Raw genomic sequence first — 24,699 nt, 5'->3', positions numbered from 1 at the left:
ATTTTCCTTTTCACATTTTAGTTGGTTCCAATTGGCTTTCAGAGACTCTACATCGTCTGACTGAAGTTCATATTTGAGTATAGGTTTTGACATTAAGAAAATGAACTGGGCTGTAAAAGGTTGTGACTCCACATTGATGGCTAATCCTTCTTGTACTTTAAACATGATACATGTGACTTACATTAATTAGGCTAAATTTATGATTTTGACAATGAAATTTCTAAATAATTTGCTGGTGTTTGTTGCAAAATCCGCAGCTTTGCAATTCTACTCAGAGCACACAAATCTTTCAGGAAAATGATCAACAAGGCACTTAGGTGCCTTGCTAATTACACGCGACAAATCTTTAGTACCACTCTAGAATGAGGTCTGGATGAGATAAATTAAGATAAAATAGTTATATTAATGTCCAACAAATGATCAGAATGGGACTAAAAAAGCAGAACCATTATAAATACAGAGTGGGGGTGCAAAAGCAACTCCTATTGCTACTCTACCAAAAGCAGAAAGGAAGATAAGAGCCAAATAACCTACCAACAGTAAAGAACCTTCTGTGAGACAATGTGCTTCTGTTGCAGTTAGCACTATAGCAGATCTGTTGTAGCCTTCTGCAAACAATGCCAATTTAACAGAACAGAATTGTGCTTAACGATGATGAGCTACAGAATAATCCCTTGTACCTTAGGAGAATATAATCCATAATCTAGCAATTTATGGCCTGATTGACTCACCAACATGATATTATATTAGTTTATTGATTGCTTGTTTTTTGTGTTTAATTCCACTGTGTAAATAAACAGGACCATGTACAAAAAACAAAAAATTTAATGTGAGAATTCCACAATCACACATATTCAACAATTTTTTTTATCATGGAGAACCTGAATTGGGAAAACTTTAACTTGAAATGGTTTTCTTGGTAATTAACCAAATCACCTAAGCAAATAGTGGTGGTACAACCTTATCCTTTTTACATGTGTCTTTTACCGAAGACATAAAGTAGTTCCTAAGTTTCATGGTTAGAAGTTGGCAAGATGATGTAATTTATGGAAGGGAAATAAGGGAAAACTTGTAACCTTCAAAGTCATCAATGATGTGTTATGTCTGTCTTTGGCCCAACTAGCCTTTTTTTGGCTAGGAGTGTTAAATTTATTTGTTGTGAACCTTTGAGAGGCAGCCTTTTTTCTTTGATTTACTGCTTCGACACCTTTTTCTTAACTTTTTCTGTTATTTTATTTTATTTTTGTCATTTTTCTTTAGAGAGGCGTGTTTTCCATCAAAAGTAGGTAACCCCTGTTGAATTTTCTAAGTCTATCTGTTAGAAAATTAATTTGTATTCTGCTGGTTTATTTCTTCTACTTGTTTAAAAATCGAACAAGTTATTTAATACATTAAATACCGAAATAGACACAATATAGTCAACATTTACAGATCATCAACCGAAAGAAAACAAGCACACAAGTGACACCGTTATTTTGGACCAATGTTCCCGGAAAAACCCGATGCGGGAAAATTGGTGTAGCTATTCCGAGGGTTATATTATTATGCAGTCTATCTGAGTACAACAGGATGCCTAATCCGGCTCACTTGACAGAAAAAAATACACAGCAACAATACCTCTATATCCGGAAACAGGGATTTAGAAAACCTATTCCGCGAAACCCTCTCCGGCACAACTGAAGCTCAGCGCTAGCCCTTCCGGCCTCTGTGTCAGCCTCTTGCTGACCTGCGTCAGCCCCAGGACCCTCTACGTTAGCGCTTTGAGGCACTGCGTAGCCTCTGGGAGCTTCTACGTCACTCCCTCTTCCCTCTCCGTGGATGACATAGTCTTTCTGGGCTTTGCGTTGCCTCTGCGTAGCCTAGATTGACTACTGCTCTCGTTCTCTCTGCGTCTGTGCTAGTCTTCCAGTATTGTCCCTGCCTCTCTGCCTCGTACTCACTACCCCTCGCTGCTGATCACTGATTCAGATTTGCTTAGCAACCCTGCTCTAGCAAAATGAATGACTAATCACTCTGGTGTATTCTCCAACTGAACCTCAAGCCTCTTCTTATACTTTTCTTGTTGGCCCATCAACGGCCGAGATTAAATCTCTAATCAATGGCTAATATTAGATTTGGCTTGATCCATGACTTTTGGAACCTTCTAACCCAGTTTTATATTAATATCCATTAATATTTTATTTTTTCTAATTTTAGACTTAGGAACTCCATTAAAAATATTAATTATTTTGATATCTTCCAAACTGGGTACAATCTGTCCAAACCATTTCTAGATCTTGGAGATCTCATGTGCTATAGCCTCTCCACCAATTTTCATGGCTAGAGCACATCCGATGCTACCCCAAATCAACACTCCCTCTTAGCGAGGACTGTGCTCTAATAATACTCCTCACTGAGTATCACATTGATTATCCGGCACTGATCCCTGTGTTGATGCTAGGCCTCCCCGCCCAACATCCTCTGCACTGCTGCATCCTGTACTGCTTGTTTCGAGTGAAAGCACCCTAGGGCTTTGGGTTAGAACCCCAACAGAGCAGAAGCAAACTATAACAAGAAATACTCATATAGCTCAGGCAAGATGTTTATATTATCAAACTACGTAAGAGTGACCGTACCTGGATTTCCCTCGTTCGAGTAGGTCCCGTGGGTTCAGACTCTCTGCAACTCCCGATGTTCTTCAAACCTGAAAATCATTCAATTCGAACATACATAGCAGTATAGAAGTAAAGCATATTCACGAAATTGATTTTATATCATATAAACAAATGATTGATCATACATCAAAATGACATTCATATATGAATTAAAACATAATTTGATGCATAAACATAGTTAATTTCGGAAACAAAACAACAATTCTTTTATTGTAGTAAGCTATAAATAACATGGAGAGAATTCACTTGAGTCTTTTTCTGGCTCCAAGCGGAACTGTCCCGGTATTCATCCTATCCCAACGTTCAACAATCTTCTTCCATCACCAACACCATGATATCTCAAGCAAAAGGAAGGATATCTATAATCAAGGAAACAAGGGTTTCCTGAAGCTTGGGGAAGTGCATGAGGCATAGGGATTCATCAGATTCAGTCAGGAATGATCTCAATATAATAACTCTATCTCTTCTCCCCTTAAGGCCTTCCCATAGAGGTCTATTTATACCTCTCCCAATTAGTTTTTTAGTTGGGAAACAATTGAGCCATGGGCAATAGGAGGTAATCAACAGGTAAAACGGTGAACTCCACCCATAATTAAGGAAATTTAATTTTTTAAAGTGTTTTAATACATATACGCGGGTTGGGTATTGACTGACCCACGTGTACACGCTTTTAGCTCAGGGCAAAGTAGTGTACAGGGAATATCACATTGTTTTTATATATTTGGACCAAGTCTGGAAGAAGGGGTTGCCCTAGGCCATAAACAAAGCATCACATATACCAAGAGTGGTAAATGGTGCTATAACACTGTTGCCCATGGCCCTGCCACTGCCACTGCTGCATCCGTACGACAGCTCCCTCTGCATCCGTGCTACTGCTGGTCCATCCTCCCAACATTGCATCTGCACTGCATCCCCTTTTCATCATGTTGCATCGTGCTACTGCATACTGCTACTGCACTGCAACTCAGTTACTAAGAAGTAAGTAACTGATCCACCCAACTTCTGACATCCATGTCAGGCTAGAAACACTCCCGATGCTGAAGCTCTCTCTGCCGCTAACAAGTGCTCCCTCTACTGACCTCTGCACTGCTACAACAATTCCTTGCATCTCGCACTGTTGCACACCTCTTTGTGCCATCCTGTACTGGTGCAACACTGTCGTGCCTCTCGCACTGTTGCAGCCTGCTAGCCTCGCGTTGCCTGGGGACTCTTGCACTGTAGCACTCTCCGCCGCTTCATCTGCATCTGTCTCTACTAACATCCACTAGTCTTGCTACTCCTCTTCAAGGCTCCCGTAGCAAGGTATAATCCAAGAGGTTGGGTACCTCAAGGATCCTGCGCCTCATTGCCTGTAGTCCTCCTGACTATAGCTCGATGTCTCCCCACTTCTTCTCTAGTGGCACATGAGCACTCATGGCACAATCGTCATCCTCCTCGACTTGTTTCTTCGCCTTCGAGTCAGAAGCCTCTCCCTTACTCTTCATCCTCGGAAACTGGTTCGCAAAATGACCCAGTTCCCCACAATGGAAGCACTTGACCTTGGAGAGGTCCTTCTTCTTCCTCTTCTCCTGCTTTCCCGCAGATGCTAGAATTGCATCCTCTTCTTTCTCTTTCTTGATCTTGACCCCTTTGCCGCTACTCCCACCCTTAGTCAACCGTCTGATCTCTTGTTGATAAAGCGCTGCCCACAGTTCTTCCCAATCCGGAAGACTCGTCTTGTGCAATATGCTCTGGAAAAATACCTCCCAATCCTCGGAAACTGCATTAAGTGTGGTCCTCACCATTAATTCCTCATCTGGTGTGGCTCATATGGAAGTTAGCTGGTTGCGGATCTCCTTCAACTGACTGAGGAAGACATCTATCTGCTCTCCCTTCTGCATCTGGTATGCCCTTAGTTGATTTTTCAGGAGCATCTTCCTCTGCACGAAAGTATGTTGGTACAATGTTCTCAAGGCATCCCACATCTCCTTTGCCATTTCCTTCTCTGGAATATGTGGTACCACATGATCCTTGATCCCATCAAGGATGATGTCCTTAGCCTTAGCCATTGCCTCCTCGTACCTATCATTTGTTATCGGGTCAACTGGGATAGCCATCGTTCTCAAGGCGAAGCCCTTGATGCAATGTTTGTCTAGAATGGACAAGATCCTAGCCTTCTAGACCACAAAGTTGGACGCTTTGTCCAGCCTATCCTGATCTCTCAGCCCATTCACGACCATCTCTGTGCTCTTCTCTGTCGACTCCTCCGAGTCTCTCTACTTTCCATCCAGAAGTTCTCTTTTGGACTTCCTCTGAGTCCCGATTTCCCTCCTGGAAATCCTTCTGCCAACATCAAGTTGCCCCACTCCGATCGTCTGTGCAATTGCAACACTAATCCAGATTCCTTGGCTAGAAATCCGCTTTGTTAGCAACTCCCTCCACCTTGGTCTTGCCCTGTTAGGTACTGTTCTGACCACAGTACCCCACCAACGTCGCTCCGCAAACTACCCACAGCCTCCTATGCCCTAACAATTGAAGGATTGAGCCTTTTGGCTCTGCGCAATCCCAACACCGGCAAAACAGCTCCCTCAGCCAATTGCGTCAGCCCTCCTGGCCTTTGCGTGGCTCTGCATGAGCCTGTTTCTACCCTCCTCAGCCTCTACGCTGTCTCTCTCTGGCCCAGACTGATGACGTAGTCCCTCTCTGTCACTCCTTCCGCTATCGCTTTCTACAAGGATCAACTCTATCACTCAGGACAACTGAATCTGCTGCAAATGCTCTGCTAAGCTGATGCCTCCAACTTTCCTATGATATGATCCAAAATGGATTTTGGATAGACTCCTAAGTCTAAGTGTTCCTCACTGAGGAAAATTAAAGTCCAAGGAAGTTCCTGGAACTAGCCCCATTGCAGAGATCGTCTCATTCTGAATCTACTGCAATTTGAATGGGCCAAAACTGACTTAGGATGCAAAAGTTATCATAAAATGAAGCTGCCTATATCCCTTGGAAAAAGGGGCAAAATCCCTTGAAAATGGGTCCTAAAAACCCTCTAAGTCTTCAAAATCTCCTAAAAAGCCAAAACCATCGCAAAAGGGGAAGTTTCAGAAAATTCAGATTACACTATCAGAACCCAAAAAACATGAGAAAACAGTGAAAACAAGCCTATCGGAGGCTTGAACAGTGAATGCACAGGAGTCATCGGATCTGGCTGATCAACGGTCCAGATCTGATCAACAATTGCAATCGGCAGTGGCTATCAGAGGATATCGGAGCATAATCTATGGTTATTGCGATCATGACATCACAATCGGCGATTGCAACGGAGTGATATCACAATCGGTGACCATAATAAAGTGCTTACAACGGCCCGGGGTTATCGCGATATGCGATTGCGATCAATCGCATCGCGATATCGCAATCGAAGCTACACAGAGGAGTGGGCTTATACATATACATATATGCGATGGATTAGTCAGACCTGATAATAATCATAAATGGTGTTTGATATATTTTGAAATACGGGAAATGTCAATTTCCTTTGTATTTCGTAAATCTGCCAAATGAATGGATTGCGAAGGAAATGCTTCCGATGTGAGATTACGGACCCGAAAGGGTTTATTAACGCTGTTGAACACTATTTCAAGTCCGATATGATGGATTTTCACCGTTTTTAATGCAATTCTAAAATACAAAGGGGTAGGCCCTTGCGACATGTGATGGCGACTTACGGGCGGACCTGATAGGAATATAGTGCGCAATTATGGAAATCTGAAGTCCAGTGAACAATGTTCTCTGCGGATTTTTCCCGTGTTTGGTATGTTTTCCTGTGTAAGCCAAGAATGGCTATATAGAGGGATTTCAAGCGCTGATGACCCATTCCGTTACAATATAGGTGGCATCCATCCCTGAGGGCATTTACCAATGATTGCTAACACTCAGAGAGGGGATTTGAGCGGACAAAAGCCGGAAGACAGAGAGCTCGAGAGGGAAAAGGAACCGACAGCGCCGATTTGCCTTAAAAAAGTCACAGAACGACAGAGACAGGGGTTGTTGATGGCAACTGAGTTGTTGTTAGTTGCTGTTGTTGATTATTGGGGGTTCTGTCGCTGAAAGTGAAGCCAAAGCAGGAAGCTAAGGCAAAAGAGGCAATGCAGAAGAAAAAGGCAGCCAAGAGAGTCACTTGGAAGCTAAGTGAAAAGCCAAGAGGGCTGTAAACTGATAAAGGGCAGAAAGAAGCCAGAGCCAAAGAGCCAGAGCCAGAGCCAAAGCCGAAGAGCCAGAGTCAGAGCCAAAGAGCCAGAACCAAGAGCCAAGAGCCAGAGTCAAGAGCCAGAGCCAAGAGCTAGAGCTTCAAGAGCCAGGGATAAAATGGTGTCTAAACCCACTGTTTCTGTGTAGAACAACAGGAGTTAAGCCAAGAGCTTGTAAAAAAGACTTATACCATAATCCCAGAGAGCCTAGTTGAATTGACTAGAGCTCACAGAGATGTAGCCCAAGAGTTGTGGGTGAACTCCTAATTAAATTGTTGTTTCTGTGTGATTGTTTATTGCTGCTTTATTTTCTGTTACATGTATTTATACATCAGTTTTAGCACATTAATTTACAACACGCGAACAGTTAAAAATAAATATAAGCATACACCTATATTTCAAGCATTTCTTAATTCCGCAGTGGTTAATCAATAAGACTTGGAAATATTTAAGCTTTAAAAGTGGGAGAGGTTCTTATCAGTTGGACAAGAAGCCTAAGTGCCCCATTTTCAGATCATGATCTGCAACCATGCTCTGATACCATGTTGAATTTTCTAAGTCTATCCGTTAGAAAATTAATGTGTATTCTGCTGGTTTATTTCTTCTACTTGTTTAAAAATCTAACAAGTTATTTAATACATTATACACTATCAACCTTGAATCCAAGAGTAAATGCTTCTTTGAAATTTGTTTTCCACACATGTACCTTTCCATCGATGAATGCCACCCGGAATCCTTTGTCTTTCATCACTGAGATAGACACAATATTCTTCTTTAGGTCAGGTACATATAGTACTTCTTGAAGATGAATGGTGTTACCTTGATTCAATTGAAGGGTAACATTCCCAACTCCCTTCACGGGATAGGTGGCATTGTCTCCAAGAATAATTTCCAAATTTGTATCCTTCTCTATCAGATTTGAAAGAGCTTCCTTGTACGCGGTGTAGTGCCTTGAGGCGTCACTATCAATCAACCAATTTCCCAAAGTATCTGAAGGAGTGGCAGTAGAGAGGGCAGATATAAGATAAAATTCCTTTTGCTTGTAATTTACAACATTAGACTCATCATACCTGGATTTTCTTGTTCTTTTATAAGCTTGATCATTTCCAAGTTGAGTAGCAGAAGCATTCCTTTTCCCTTTGTTGTTGAACTTGTCATTCCTTTGATTGTTGTTGTTGCCCCTAGAATGATTGTGATCATCATCATGAGATGTGTCCCTTCTATTTGGACACTCTGTGGCATAGTGACCAAACTTGTTCCAAACAAAGCATTTAACCTTCCTTCCATTTTTGAATCCCGGTCTTCCTTGACTTTACTTCTTAGGACATGCATTGTTCTTCTTCTTAGCATGAGCGGGGAATGTAGTAGGATCATTCCTATTTGAATGCATATCTAGTTCTATCATCCTTGTTTCTTCTTGAGAGCACCTAGTCAGCAATTCTTCAAAACCCGAAATCCTGTTGTTATTGAGAATAGTCGTGTTGAACACATGCCATTCGAGGGGAAGACCTCCAAGGGCAATGAGAGTGAGCTCCTTGTCAGCACTAGCTTCACCAATCGAAAGAAGATCATTTTTGATCTCATTAATCCTCATGAAGTAGGATTGAATATCCTCACCTTTTCCCTTCTTTATATCCTTCAGCTTATTCTTGAGCAAAATAATTTGATTTGCATTGCTAGATTTAAACATGCCAACCAACCTGTCATATATCTCCTTTGATGTGTTCTAATTGGAAATGTGAGCAACTAAATGCTTATGAATATAATCCCTGATGATCTTCTTGGCTTTGACTTCGCCTTTCTTTTATTTGGTTTTAGCAGTAGCCGATGCGTTAGAAGGAGGTTCTAAAATCTTTCCTTGCACATAATCCATCACATCTTGTTCTTCTAATGTCAAATCAAGAGACATCTTCCATGCATGATAATCGGACTTTTCACGAAGCTTATCATCAGACTTGAAGTAGGATGTGGAAGCCATTGAATCTTGTCTTTGATCAGTGATTGCTCTTCTCCTCTTGCTTGGGCTTTGTCTTCACCTCAGCTCCGATACCATGTTAATTTTAGGATAACAGTGGTATGTTCTATGTTTAGAGAAATTGTACTTCAATTTTCTTTATTAGCCCAATATCATATCTAGTATAGCAATCACATCAACATGATAGTAAAATGCAGATAGAACATAATAATAGTAGAAGACAAGCCAACACAAGAGGACACAAGATATGGCACCAGCCAGGGACAAACCCCAATGTGGGGAAACCCTTGACCAATTCTTCTTATAATTCTTCAAAAGTTTAGCACAAAGAGATTACAATTTACAATATTCACTTGCCCAAACTGATCAGTCAAAATAGTAGAAACAAAAATCCCTGTTGTCACTCAGAATGTCTAGGCACCACGACAACGACTTAGATCGGGGGCTGTCACCTTGATCTCCAATCTCTCCATTTAAGCTGTCTCTCTACAGTAGGCTAAGGGGGGTAGACCCTATGGAAAAATGGAATGAAGAAGAACTAGTTGGGAACTAAGTAGTTCAGGAGACACAATGAAGCGACCGAGTACTTGATTAAGATTTATCAAGACTTATAGGATTTGATTAGATTTTGAATGATTGATACCAGTGTCTTATGGAGTCAACGATCTTGCTAGGGGAATTAAGACCAAGTAATCGATTAGCAACCGCTGCTTAGATGAATGACTATCTTATATGAAATGCAGATCCTAAAACTAATGTGAAATGCAAGAATCTTGGTTGATTTTAGTTAAATGCCTATGTGAATGTGAATCCTTCGATCTTTTCTATGTTGAGCCTGATTTCGTAATAATCGGCAGAGAGAAGATAAGGAGAAGCACACTATGGTGTGATTAACAATACCTCTCCTGAAATTCTAACATACCCGGTGCCTCCGGCACTGCGGAGAGCTGTGACTCTGACGACTACAAGGTCAGCAAGTACTATTAAAACAGGCTTCTCAAGCAAAGATTGATGGATACATATCTCTCTATCGACCAAGCTTATGCTTGAAAGTAAATTTTATCATGCAAAGCTAACTTATATGCGAATGCATTAGGTGATTAGAAGATGAGATGAAGTTAGATTCAAGGATGAAAATTGCTTATGCTATGATCTGATTTCAGAGTTATATATCAAAGCCCTTAATTGTCAAAATGAATGTTCACTTCACTAGACAAAGATTGTAAGATAAACTTTTTAGCAATATCACAATTAGACCACAAGCTTATTTCAAATCTTTTAGATTCTTTCAAATGCAATTATAGTTCAAAGAGAACAAAAACGTCTTCACAAATTAATATCAACAAATGCTAAAAAAATACTCAGTTTATGAAACAAAGGATATGCATTTTATCACAATTCCATGACAGAGTTCTTAATTTTTAGGACAACAGTAAAAAAACTTTATGACAACAGCAATATGACAATGAAAACAGTAAGCTATCAATGATATCTATATGCAAAAAATTTACTGAAATTTTTTCAAACTTGCCCACATGAATTATCAAAAATTTTCAGCTTGTTATGATGTGATTTCCGGAATTATATTAGATCTGATATACTTATCACAGACAACAATTAAAACATGAAATAAGCCTAATGATGAATGCCCAACTCAAGAAATTAATTTCTTAATGTATTAGACAACTTAGGAACTGATTTTAGGCTAACCCACATGAAATTTCTTCACTGTTATATTTCAGACTTCAAAAACAGAATTATTCAGAGCTAACAATGACCCAAAATGTAGATCTAGGCCGAATTCTTGATACACATCAAACATAAATGACTTATTAATGTATTTAGCAATTTTTTAGTTAATTTCAAAACCTTTTAGACGTGTTTTTCACCACTATTAGAAAGGTATATGATTGCTGTAGCAAAAAGTGAGGAAAAAGATGGTTTAGAGATCAAATCCTTAGGTCCTAGGCCTTGAAGATCATTTGCTCAAGTTGCCAAAAAAATTTCAATATCTGAAACAGAAATTTTTACCAAATTTTCTGCGAAAACCCAGCAATGATTAGCTTCAGAAAATCAAATATTCAAATCAGAAATGGAGCAAGGGAATCTAGGGCCAATGAGAGCTAGCACTAGGCCCAATAGAACTAGAGTTGGGCTAGGAGAAGGTAGATCTGGGCTTAGGAGCCCCAAAACCTTTGTTCTGAAAAAAATTATTTTGCTTCAGATCTTTAGATTTATTGCAAAATCTTTAATGGTTGGTCTTGTAGAAATATTTTGGATAAAATATTGCTCTCCAGGGCCCAGATCTGTCTCAAAACCCCCATATCTGCTTGAAAAATCTTAGATCTGAAGATTTACTTGGCTGATTTATCAGATCTATTCCTGCAAACAATCTTTGAGCCCAACCCTCCAAGGTCTAGATCTAGATCAGATCTGAAGATTTACTTGGCTGATTTTTCAGATCTATGCCTGCAAACAATCTTTGAGCCCAAATCTTGCCCTTCAGAGTCTAGATCTAGCTCAGATCTGAAAATTTACTTGGCTAATTTCTCAGATCTATTCCTGCAAACAATTTTTGAGCCCAAATCTTGCCCTCCAGGGTCTAGATCTAGCTCAGATCTGAAGATTTTCTTCGCTGATTTCTCAGATCTATTTTTGCACAAGTGAAAAGAGAAAAACCCAATACCCAATATGTACAAAAATAGAGAAAATCTCAAAAAACCCAAGTGTTAAAATTCAAAATTATGTTACAAACTTTCAAATCTACACAAGTAAATAACAGATCTATACAAATAAGGTACAGATCTATACAATAATTTACAGATCTATTAGATCTGAGGAGTATGAGTCCAACTCTGCTCCAAGATCTGATAATCTAAGGTTCTTAATAGCCAGATCTATCAAAACTTCCACAAAATATTTAAAATATGTGTTGCGAGTTGGCTGGTCCAACTGAGAACTATCCCCAAATGCTCAATGAGAACCTGAGAGATCTTCCGCAAACACTAGATCAACCATCAAATCAAGTAGAGAAATAGAACAACAATAAAATTCTGAAGAAATAAAGATACTTGCTACTTCAATCAAAATTAAAAATGTTACCCTAGATCCAACAAACTAAATAAGATTCCTGTATTCAAATTATTCTAAGAGAGCTATTGATTAATAGTTTTCACATAATATTAAGTAGAAATTAAAACAATGTTACCATAAATTCATGAAGAGGAACACTATAGCGCGTTGAAACCCCAATGACTTTTGCATTAATACAAAAATGTATACAAGAGAGCTTGAGAGCTTAGTACACGATCCAAAGATCGGATGAACTGACTGACAAATGACCTCCTATTTAAAGATAAATCCTCCAACGGCTAGTTCGAGTGATCCTCGTCAAAGCAATCTCGACCGTTGATGAGGATCAAAATTTCTTTTAATCTCATCTGTCGAAATTTTAAATTCTTGAGGAAATTCGAATTTTTCAATTAAATGCATTTTAATTAATTCAAAAATTAAAATTTTGAATTAATTTCCTCAAAATTTTGACTTTGACTTAACCCCAGGGACCAAAGGCTGAAAATTCAGAAAAATTATTAATTTACCGTAGTCGCTGGACCTCTTAAAGGAAGGATGTGAGGATTCCCCTTTGGAGGCGGAATCCTCACATCCTTCCCCTTAGACTGGAAAGCTTGTCTCTGGGGATAAGGTGTCCGGGTCTTAGGTAAGGCATCCTGTAAGTCCTGGGCCCTGCTAATAGCATCCTGGAGTGTGGCTGGTCTAGTGGACCTGACTAGACCCCGAAGTGGCTCTGCTAAACCCTCAACATACGTGTAGATCCTCCATGCTGTGGATAGATCTAGCACCATCACTGAAACCCTCAAGAAGTCTGTAATGTAGGTCTTTGGGTTTCCAGTCTATTTGAGCCTCGTCGGCTCAACAAAATGCTGTTCCGGATCCCTTCGGTCGAACCTCTGTATCAGTCTCCTGGTGAACTCGGAATATGTCGTCACTGTGCAGTGTCCGAGTGTAACCAACCCATGGAACCACCAGTGCTAGGCCTTACCATCCAAATGTAATGTCACCACCTTGATGGCCTCTTCGACATCTGGTTAAGCTGGAAATAGATGTCCAACTTCTCCAGCCAAGACTTTGCCGAACTGTTTGATGATCCATCAAACATAGGCAAGTGAAATCTACTAGGATATGCATTTTATCACAATTCCATGATAGAGTACTTAATTTTTAGGGAAACAGTAAAAAACTTTATGACAACAACAATATGACAATGAAAACAGTAAGCTATCAATGATATCTATATGCAAAAAATTTACCGAAATTTTTTCAAACTTGCCCACATGAATTATCAAAATTTTTTAGCTTGTTATGATGTTATTTCCGGAATTATATTAGATCTGATATACGTATCACAGAAAACAATTAAAACATGAAATAAACCTAATGATGAATGCCAAACTCAAGAAATTAATTTCTTAATGTATTAGACAACTTAGGAACTGATTTTAGGCTAACCCACATGACATTTCTCCACTATTATATTTCAGACTTCAAAAATAGAATTATTCAGAGCTAACAATGACGCAAAATGTAGATCTAGGCCAAATTCTTGATACACATCAAACATAAATGACTTATTAATGTATTTAGCAATTTTTTAGTTAATTTCAAAACCTTTTAGATGTGCTTTTCACCACTATTAGAAAGGTATATGATTGCTGTAGCAAAAAGTGAGGAAAAAGATGGTTTAAAGATCAAACCCTTAGGTCCTAGGCCTTGAAGATCACTTGCTCAAGTTGCCAAAAAAATTTCAATATCTGAAACACAAATTTTTACCAAATTTTCTGCGAAAACCCAGCAATGATTAGCTTCAGAAAATCAAATATTCAAATCAGAAATGGAGCAAGGGAATCTAGGGCCAATGAGAGCTAGCACTAGGCCCAATAGAACTAGAGTTGGGCTAGGAGAAGGTAGATCTGGGCTTAGGAGCCCCAAAACTTAAAACCTTTGTTCTGAAAAAAATATTTTGCTTACGATTTTCAAATTTATTACAAAATCTTTAATGGTTGGTCTTGTAAAAATATTTGGGATAAGATATTGCTCTCCAGGGCCCAGATTTGTCTCAAAACCCCCATATCTGCTTGAAAAATCTTAGATATGAATATTTACTTGGTTGATTTCTCAGATCTATTCCTACAAACAATCTTTGAGCCCAACCCTCCAGGGTCTAGATCTAGCTCAGATCTGAAGATTTATTTGGCTGATTTTTCAGATCTATTCCTGCAAATAATCTTTGAGCCCAAATCTTGCCCTTCAGAGTCTAGATCTAGCTCAGATCTGAAAATTTACTTGGCTAATTACTCAGATCTATTCCTGCAAACAATTTTTGAGCCAAAATCTTGCCCTCCAGGGTCTAGATCTAGCTCAGATCTGAAGATTTTCTTCGCTGATTTCTCAGATCTATTTTTGCACAAGTGAAAAGAGAAAAACCCAATACCCAATATGTACAAAAATAGAGAAAATCCCAAAAAATGCAAGTGTTAAAATTCAAAATTATGTTATAGATTTTCAGATCTACACAAGTAAATAACAGATCTATACAAATAAGGTACAGATCTATACAATAATTTACAGATCTATTAAATCTGAGGAGTATGAGTCCAACTCTGCTCCAAGATCTGATAATCTAAGGCTCTTAATAGCCAGATCTATCAAAACTTCCACAAAATATTTAAAATATGTGTTGAGAGTTGGCTGGTCCAACCGAGAACTATCCCCAAACACTCAATGAGAACCTGAGAAATCTACCGCAAACACTAGATCAACCATCAAATCAAGTAGAGAAATAGAACAAAAATAAAATTCTGAAGAAATAGAGATACTTGCTACTCCAATCAAAATTAAAAATGTTACCTTAGATCCAACAAACTAAATAAGATATCTGTATTCAAATTATTCTAAGAGAGCTATTGATTGATAGTTTTCACATAATATTAAGTAGAAATTAAAACAATGTTACCATAAATTCATGAAGAGGAACACTACAGCGCGTTGAAACCCCAATGACTTTTGCATTAATACAAAAAATTATACAAGAGAGCTTGAGAGCTTAGTCCACGATCCAAAGATCGGATGAACTGACTGACAGATGACCTCCTATTTAAAGATAAATCCTCCAACGGCTAGTTCGAGTGATCCTCGTCAAAGTAATCTCGACCGTTGATGAGGATCAAAATTTCTTTTAATCTCATCCGTCGAAATTTTAAATTATTGAGGAAATTCAAATTTTTCAATTAAATGCATTTTAATTAATTTAAAAATTAAATTTTTGAATTAATTTCCTCAAAATTTTGACTTTGACTTAACCCTAGGGACCAAAGGCTTAAAATTCAGAAAAATAATTAATTTACTGTAGTCCCTGGACCTCTTAAAGGAAGGATGTGAGGATTCCCCTTTGGAGGCGGAATCCTCACATCCTTCCCCTTAGACTGGAAAGCTTGTCTCTGGGGGTAAGGTGTCTGGGTCTTGGGTAAGGCATCCTGTAAGTCCTGGGTCCTGCTAATAGCATCCTGGAGTGTGGCTGGTCTAGTGGACCTGACTAGACCCTGAAGTGGCTCTGCTAAACCCTCAACATACGTGTAGATCCTCCGTGCCGTGGATAGATCTGGCACCATCACTGAAACCCTCAAGAAGTCTGCAATGTAGGTCTCTGGGTTTCCGGTCTATTTGAGCCTCGTTAGCTCAACAAAATGCTGTTCCGGATCCCTCCGGTCGAACCTCTCTATCAGTCTCCTGGTGAACTCGGCATATGTCGTCACTGTGCAGTGTCCGAGTGTAACCAACCCATGGAACCACCAGTCCTGGGCCTCACCATCCAAATGTAATGTCACCACCTTGATGGCCTCTGTCTTCGACATCTGGTTAAGTTGGAAATAGATGTCCAGCTTCTCCACCCAAGACTTTGCCAAACTGTTTGATGAGCCATCAAACATAGGCAAGTGAAATCTACTAGCTGTGCGGTGGGTGTCTTCATCATGATAATGTCAGTATCCTCTGTGATGGTCGCGGGGTCTATTATCTTGCTGGAGCTGAACAAAGTCTCTAAATGAGAGAGCATCCCTGAACTCCTGCCCATAGGCTTGGTACTCTGCAAAATAATCGCCCATGTGACCGGGCTCTGCCTCCTGCTGTGCTCCGACCCCCGTGTCTGCTCCTAGGAAAGTGGGCATGGTAGAGCGTATAGAGGCATGTGAGGCCACTTGCTGAGTAGTATCACGCTGAGTGGCAGCCTGCTCTGGCAAATGGTGAGATGCACCTGATCCCTATCCAACTTGGAAAACCTGTGGGCTCTCACGCTGTTTAGCCTCCACTGCCGTGAATCTCTGCCCCATCACCTCGATCTGCCTTGACAAATTCTGCACTGATTTGAGGAGCATGTCCGCAAATTTCTTTCCGTCATCATCTGCCATCGGATCCTCTTGCTTTGTGTCCACCCTAGGCTCCTTCTATTCTGCGTCCACCACAGGCTCCCCCTGTTCTGCGTCCACCATCGGAACACAGTCTCCTTCTTCGTAGGTGTTCTCCAACCTATGCCCAGTGTCTCTGTATCTCCTACCTCTGTAACAGATGTAGGATTTTTCGTTTGGTGTCATAGATTGCTAGCTCCACAGGCTGAGCCAGATCTATGCTCTGATACGATTGTAATATCCCGTTTCAAAGATATTCCCCAAAACCCCAGTAAACTCCAACCAAATACACACAAATAATATAATAACCGGGAAACTCAAAATGATAAAAATAACAGTGGTGCAACATGTAATAATGTAAACATGAGATATAAGCAGATACTCGAGAAATGCAGAGAGAAATGCTAAGCCATTTTATTATACTGAGTAATGGAATGAGTATAGGAGGTGATCAGAAGGATGGCACCTCGACTTGCACCAGGCAAGTGAAGAAATACACTCAAAATATCAAAGGAATGGCCTCTCTCTGAACCGCGTGGATGCCGCTGGAGAATGGCCGTGTAGCTGCTACTACTAGAAATGGGGCTGTTCCCCTCCTCAGAAAATGATGAAACTCTGGAATCCGCTTGTGCTCAGAAAACCTAGAAAAACCCAGAAAGCTTTTCTGAAATGGATGACCCCCGAAAATTGCCCCCTTGGGGAATCACGCAATCCCTCAAAGCCCTGCACTGCCACTGAGTATAATTCTCCAAAATATTGGCTGAAACTCTGCCAATCTCCTTCAATATGCAAGAGCTGATCCGTTGCTCAATATCCCAGCTCAACTCCTCCACAAAACCCCAATCCGGAACTGCCTCCAGAAGAACTGCGTCCCTCTCTTCCAAGACTGCGCATTCCTCCAATGCTCAGCTCCACCTAAATGCTAAAGAACGAAACTACTGCAAAAAGACCGCTGAAAATACCTTTCCCGAGTAGGCACTCGATGTCCCTCGGGGCTAAGGGTGAGATCTCCGAACGGAGACACTCAGTGCACTAAACAGTGCTGCAGACAGGCTAAACAGCGAGCGTGCTCCAAGTCGAAGTGACTAGCTCAAATGCTCATAATCGAATGCCAAAATGAGGAGGATCCTCTCTCCTTTATAGCATTGGCCTCTCTCAATCCCAAGGCTCACCTCCTCCAACGTAATCTCCTCTTGCCAACTGTTCCTTTTCCCATCTGCGTAGTCCCTCCAAGTGTCTGCGTGGGCCCCATCTCTGCATGGTCATTTGGCTCCCTTGGCTCCCCTTTAAGTCACAACGTTGTGCTACTAGGAGTGACTTTTATTCTAAAAGTGAGTTATGTCTCCTTTTCCTTACCTTTTTATTTACAAATAACTATAGAAGGCAAAATTGAGAAAAATCGAATATTCCAATTAGCCATGGCTAATTAGGAATATTACATCCCATCTGGAAGTTCTTAATTTGACTCCCTTTGAGACTCAATTTCCCTCCTGGAAACCCCTCTGCCAATGTCGAGATGCCCCACTCCGATCATTCATGGAAATGCACCACTGATCCACATTTCTTGGCTAGAAATCCTCAGTAGCAACTCCCTTCTTTTTGGTCTTGCACTATTAGGTACTTTTCTGACTACAGTACCCCACCAGCTTCGCTCCGCGATTTATCCACAGCCTCTTATGCCTCAACAATTAGAAGGTCTAAGCCTCTAGGATCTGCGCAATCTCGGCACCAGCAAAATTTGCACTTCCTGGCCACAACGTCTATCCTTCCTAACTGAGAAAGATGACCGGGCACTGCGTAGGTCAGGTCTGCTCCTCTCTGCCTCAGTGCTAATCCTCCTCTTGGCTCGAACTGATGACGCAAGCCCTCTGCGTCCCCCCTTCCTTGCTGCTTTCTTCTAGGAACAACTTCTGTCACTCGAGACAAATGTTTTTGCTGCTACTGCTCTGCTCGGCTGATGCCTTCAGCTATCTTGTGATCGCAACCACGCTTTGATACCATGTTGGAATTTCTAAGTTTAACCCGTTAGAAATTCTTCCTTTACTATTTGATTTATTTTTTCCTACTTGTTCAATTAATTAACAAGTTATTTACCATGTAAATACTGAAAATAAATACAAGTACAATATCAACACATACAGATCATCAACTGAAGGAAAAACAAGCACACAAGTGACACTGTTGTTTTTGGACAAATGTCCCCGAAAAAACCCAATGCGGGAAAACCGGTGCAGCTATTCAGAATAAAACCTGGGTGCCAGAAATGGCTCACCCAATAGAGAATGCCCTTGGCAGTAGTACCTCTTAGTCGGAGACGGATACTCTGGCTAAATCATCGGATGAATGATCCCAGAACAACAAGGCAACTTCTGCTACTCTGTGTCACTCTAATAGGGATTGCGTCACCCTATCCAGCTCTCCAGCTCCAATCTTTTCCACGAAAAATCTCCTAGTGCTGCCTCTAGGCCCTGTGCCAGCATCTCTGGCCCACCATCAGTCTCTCTGGCCCAGTGTCAGCCTCTCTAGGCTCTGCACCAACGTCTGGAGCCTCTGCGTCTCACATGTTGGCCCTCTCTGGCTCTACACAGCTCCTGGTTGCCTTTGCGTGACCTCTGGTTGGCTCTGCGTGGTCTCTGGCTGGCTCTGCATTGCCTTTGGCTGTTTCTACGTCAACCTCTCCCGGCTTCTACACTGATCCTCCTGGCACTAACTCTGCCTCTCTGCTATGTATTCACTACCCCTCAGCTGGAACTTAGATCACTCACTCAATTTCCTCAGCAAACCCTGCCCCAGAAAATCGAGTTCTTGATCTCTCTCGTTGTGTTCTCCAATTGACCCTCAAGTCTCCTCTTATACTTTTCTTGTTGGTCTATCAAAAGTCGAAATTAAATTTGTAATCAACGACTAAGATTAGATTTGGCTTGATCCATGACTTCTGGACCCTTCTAACCCAGTTTTATATTAATGCCCATTAATATTTTATTTTTTCTGAGTTTAGACTTAGGAACTCCATTAAAAATATTAATTATTTTAATATCGCTCAAAACGGTTAGATTTTGCCCAAACCATTTATGGGTCTTGGAGATCTCATGTGCTTTAGCCTCTCCACCAATTTGCGTTGTTAGAGCACATTCGATGCTACCCCAAATCAACAGAAGATAGATTCTATATGCCTTAGCATTCTCGCTATATCCCACAATATATCCTTTCTCTGCACTCTGATCCAATTTCTTCCTCTTTTCTTCGGGTACATGGTAGTATGATAAACTCCTAAATATCCTGAAATGACTCACCTCGGGTTTCTTACCGGTGAAGGCACTCTTCAGAGTAATCTTACCTAATGCCCTGTGAGGAGTCCTATTCCAAACATACACTTCCGTGTTGCATGCTTCTGCCCATAGAAACTTGGGCAAATCCTGATCATACAACATTGCCTTGGCTGCTTCCACAATAGTCTTGTTCTTCGTTTCTGCTACTCCATTTTGCTCCAAATTATAAGGGGTTGTCCACTCTCTTTTGATGCCTTCCCTTGCGCGAAAATCAGTGAAGTCCTTGTCAATGTATTCTCCACCATTGTCTGAGCGCAATATCTTTATCTTCTTTCTTGTCAAATTCTCAACTAGAGCTTTGAACTCTCTGAATCGACTAAAAACCTCATCCTTGGTTTTTAGAAAGTAGATCCAAGTCTTTCTGGAATGGTCATTAATGAAAGTGACGAAGTACTCGACACCACTAAGAGCTCTTGTGGACATGGGTTCGCATATATGTGAGTGTATCAATCCTAGAACACTCTTAACCCTATTGTTGCTTTTGGAAAATGCAACTTTGGCGTACTTGCATAATGTGCATCCTCTGCATACATCATCTCGTTGGATACTCAACTTTGGAACTCTTTATATGGTTTTCCCGAGAATTCTTAGAGCATCATGGTGTAAGTGTCCAATCCTCTTGTGCCGTAGTCCAGTCAAATATTTTTCCCTACTGCTGCCTATTAGTGCCATTGGATATTTTAGCTGTAATCTATATAGCCTGTTACTTCTGACTCCAATCTGGGCCTTCTTTTTCCAACTTGGGTATTGGACATATACTTTCGCCTTAATGAAGAAAACATCATAGCCCTTGTGTAGGTTTTAACCCTATACAGAAATTACCTGCATACGGATTCTTAAACAAAGAAAATAAACAATGCGAGAGCATAACCCATAAAACACATATGCACAGAGATTTTTCCCTGGATTCCAAAATCGGGACTACCAGCTTGATTTTTCATTATGTTCCTTTCAATGTTACAATACATATTTATACATGCCGAAGCATCCAATACCATGGACCGAAATCCATCGCGTCCAATACCATGGACCGAAAACCATCGCGTCCAAAAAACATGTGCGAAAATCATGCACAAAACCATAGGTGGGTCCGCCCAACCTAACATATGGTCCAAAACCAAAATTTTCCGGGGCGCTGCCCCGGACCCCATAAAGTGGGGTTACGGGTGCCCTTCAAACCCCCTATTAACTACGTGGAATGAATATAACACAACCCAACAATCTCCCACTTGTTGTTTTCTTTCCACAGGGGGCCACAGGAGAGCTTAGTCAATTTTTCAGCCCTGAGATTCCCATTGCTTCTCTACACCAAGAGAACTTCTCAGAGCTCACAGATTTTGTCAATGCATCTGCAGTATTCTTCAAAGTGTCCACCTTTACCAGCAACACCTTTCTGTCTTCTATCATATCCCTCACAAAGTGATATTGAACATCAATGTGCTTTGTCTTTGAATGATAAGCAGGGTTCTTTGCCAAGAAAATTGCATTTTGGCTGTCACAGTCTATTCTTATAGCTCCCTGTACTAACCCCATACTTGAACACAATCTCTGCAACCAGACTGCTTCCTTGCTTGCATGAGTGGCTGCCATGTATTCTGCCTCTGTAGTTGATAGTGCCACTACAGATTGTTTCTTACTCATCCAACTGACTGCACCTCCAAATAGGTTAAACACATACCCACTTGTAGATATTCTATGATCCAGATCTCCAGCCCAGTCTGCATCAACAAAGCCATGAATATCCAACACTCTGTCCAATCCTGGTCTTCCTTGGTAGCACAAACCATAATCACTAGTGCCACACAAATACCTGAAAACCCGCTTCACTGCTGTCCAGTGCTCCTTCCCAGGTTTTGACATAAACCTGCTCAATACTCCCACTGCATGTGCAATGTCTGGTCTAGTACAGACCATTGCATACATCAGGCTACCCACTGCACTTGCATATGGAACACGGGACATGTCCTCTTCCTCTTCTTGTGTCTTGGGACACTGTTCAGCAGATAACCTCACACCTACAGGAATAGGAACCTTCACCGGTTTACTATCTTGCATATTAAACCTCTGGAGTATTGTCTCGACATACTTCCTCTGGTTTAACCAGAGCTTCCTCTTTGACCGATCTCTTTTAATTTCCATGCCCAAAATATAGTTTGCAGCACCAAGATCTTTCATGTCGAATTTGGAGGACAATTGGGTCTTCAAATCCTGGATAATTTCTTTGTCATTTCCAACCAGCAACATATCATCCACATACAAGACCAGATAAATAACACGGTCACCAATTAATTTAAAATACACACAATGATCTGCTTTGCTTCTGGTGAAGCCAAGTCCCCGTATAACTGTATCAAATTTCTAATACCACATCCTTGGTGATTGTTTTAACCCATACAGAGACTTCTTTAACTTGCATACCAGTTCTTTCTTACCCTTCACCGCAAAGCCTTCAGGTTGCTTCATGTAAATTTCCTCTTCCAAATCCCCGTGAAGAAATGTTGTCTTCACATCCATCTGTTCTACCTCAAAATCAAAAGCAGCAGCAATAGATAAAAGTAATCTAATAGAAGTTACCTTGGCAACAAGAGAAAAAATATCACCAAAATCAATTCCCGGCACCTGGGAATAACCTTTTGCTACCAACCGAGCTTTGTATTTCTCCACCTTTCCTTCTGCATTTGTCTTCTTCTTGAACACCCATTTGCTGCCAATGGGTTTCCTTCCAGCCGGCAACTCCACCAGATCCCAAGCCTCATTTTTGTGTAAAGATGCCATTTCATCAACCATGGCCTCTTTCCAGACTTTTCCATCCTCTGAATCCACTGCTTCCTTCACAGTTCTGGTATCATCATCAGTAACAGACAAAGCAAAAGCAGATGGACTATACCTTTCTGGTTGCCTTCTTTCTCGAACTGATCTTCTCACAGCCGGAGTTTGTGGCTCTTCATCTTCTGATTCCTCCTCTGCTGTAGAGTCTGATTCTTCCTCCTTTGGCTCAAACTCTATCTTCTCAGGTTCCTTTGGTTGGACTTCATATTGAATAACATCTTTTACCTCTCTAAACACCACATCTCGGCTGTACACAACCTTCCGTGTCATTGGGTTCCAAAGCTTATAACCCTTTAAACCATCCTTATACCCAATAAAGATGCACTTTTCAGATTTACTATCCAACTTGGTTCGTTTCTCCTTTGGAACATGTACATATGCATTACATCCAAATACCCTCAGATGTGAAAGAGAGGGTTTCTTACCAGTCCATACTTCTTGTGGAGTCTTATCCTCCAACGCTGATGAAGGTGACCTGTTGACCAGGTAACATGCAGTATCCACCGCCTCTGCCCAGAATTCCTGTCCTAACCCAGCACCACTGAGCATGCTTCTTGCCCTTTCCATCAACGTCTTGTTCATTCTTTCTGCGACTCCATTTTGCTGAGGTGTATATGGAGTAGTCTTCTGTCGTGCTATACCACACTTCTTACAGAATTCTTCAAATTCGTTGCTGCAAAATTCTCCACCATTATCTGTCCTCAACACCTTTATCTTCTTCTCTCTCTGATTTTCCACCAGAGCCTTAAATTCTTTAAATCTGTCAAAGACTTCAGATTTCTTCTTAAGGAAATATATCCATGTATTCCTTGAGAAGTCACCTATAAATGATACATAGTACACAGACTTACCCAGTGATGGAATCTTCACAAGTCCAAACACACCACTGTGCACAAGCTCTAATATTTGTTTCGTCCTCTTACCACCAGAGGGGAAACTCACCCGATTTTGCTTCCCATACACACAATTTTCACAGAAATCAAAATCCAGAGAGCTATCATTCATACCTTCTACCATACCTTTACCATGAAGTATTCGAAGGCCCTTCTCTCCAATATGTCCAAGCCTTTGATGCCACAACATGGTCTTCTCTCCAGAGACCACTAGATTCTCTACTCCATTTTCAGGAACCATAGAACTATTGCACCCATCAACAACAGTGCTACCTTGCAGCTTGTACAGAGTTCCAATCCGAACTCCCCGCATTAATATCAGTGCTCCTCGAACCATCTTGCAGGTATCTTTCTCGAACACCGTCTTTACACCTGCATCATCCAACTTGCTTACAGAAATCAGATTTCTGGCCAATGCAGAAATATGTAGAATACCCGGAAGTGTTCTAACCCTTCCACCTTGCAACTTCAACTTTACTTTTCCCCGACCAATGATTCTAGCCTTTCTATCATCTCCTAAGAAGACATCACCACCATCGTATTTCTCATACTCGCAGAACCACTCTCTATGGGGAGTGAAGTGAAAGGATGCACCTGAGTCAATCAACCATGCCTCATGATCTACATGTGTGCTTGAAGAAGCCAAGTACACATCCCCACCTTCATCTGAGGTGGTTTTCGCCTCTGCAGAAGGAGCATCATCAGATCCCCTTCCTTTATCAGGAGCTTTAGATTTACAATCCCTTCTGAAGTGCCCTTCCTTTCCGCATTTCCAACACACCACCTTTGTAAGTTTTCCTGGAGATTTAGATCTCCCTCTAGATTTAGATCTCCCACTCGATGACTTATTTTTGTTTCTGTTCTGGGACCGTCCTCATACAGACAAGGCATCACCATTCTGGTTGTCCATATTTTTTCCGTCTCATCTCCTCCGTGAGCAAGGCTGAGACTATTTCATCAAACTGCAAAGCAGTTGCATTGCTACCTATTGCAATAACCAGACTATCCCACGAATCTGGTAGAGAACACAACAGACTGATGCACTTATCTTCATCTGAAATTTTAATATCAATAGATAATAACTGACTTACCACAGTATTAAACGCATTCAGATGCTCTGTCACCGAGTCTCCATCTTTCATCCTCAGGTTATACAGCTTTTTCCGCAGGAACAGTTTATTCACTAGAGACTTAGATTGGTACAAAGTCCCTAACTTGACCCACAAAGCCTTTGCCGTAGCTTCCCCTGATACATTCAGCAATACTGAATCCGAGACACACAATCGTATTGTGCTCTTTGCCTTCCGATCCA

The 24,699-nt window shown here is 40.9% G+C and overlaps 1 protein-coding gene across 2 annotated transcripts in view; it reads left to right on the top strand.

Moving 5' to 3' along the window:
• The window catches only part of KEA3 (K+ efflux antiporter 3), a 365,310-nt gene that overhangs the window by 153,852 nt on the left and 186,759 nt on the right, over nt 1-24,699 (top strand). The window lies entirely within an intron of this gene.

Source organism: Pinus tabuliformis, chromosome 6 (assembly GCF_031772625.1).
Source record: "Pinus tabuliformis cultivar Carrire ecotype Pingquan chromosome 6, CPIR1, whole genome shotgun sequence".
NCBI lineage: Eukaryota > Viridiplantae > Streptophyta > Pinopsida > Pinales > Pinaceae > Pinus > Pinus tabuliformis.
This window is presented reverse-complemented; position numbering and strand designations above follow the sequence as displayed.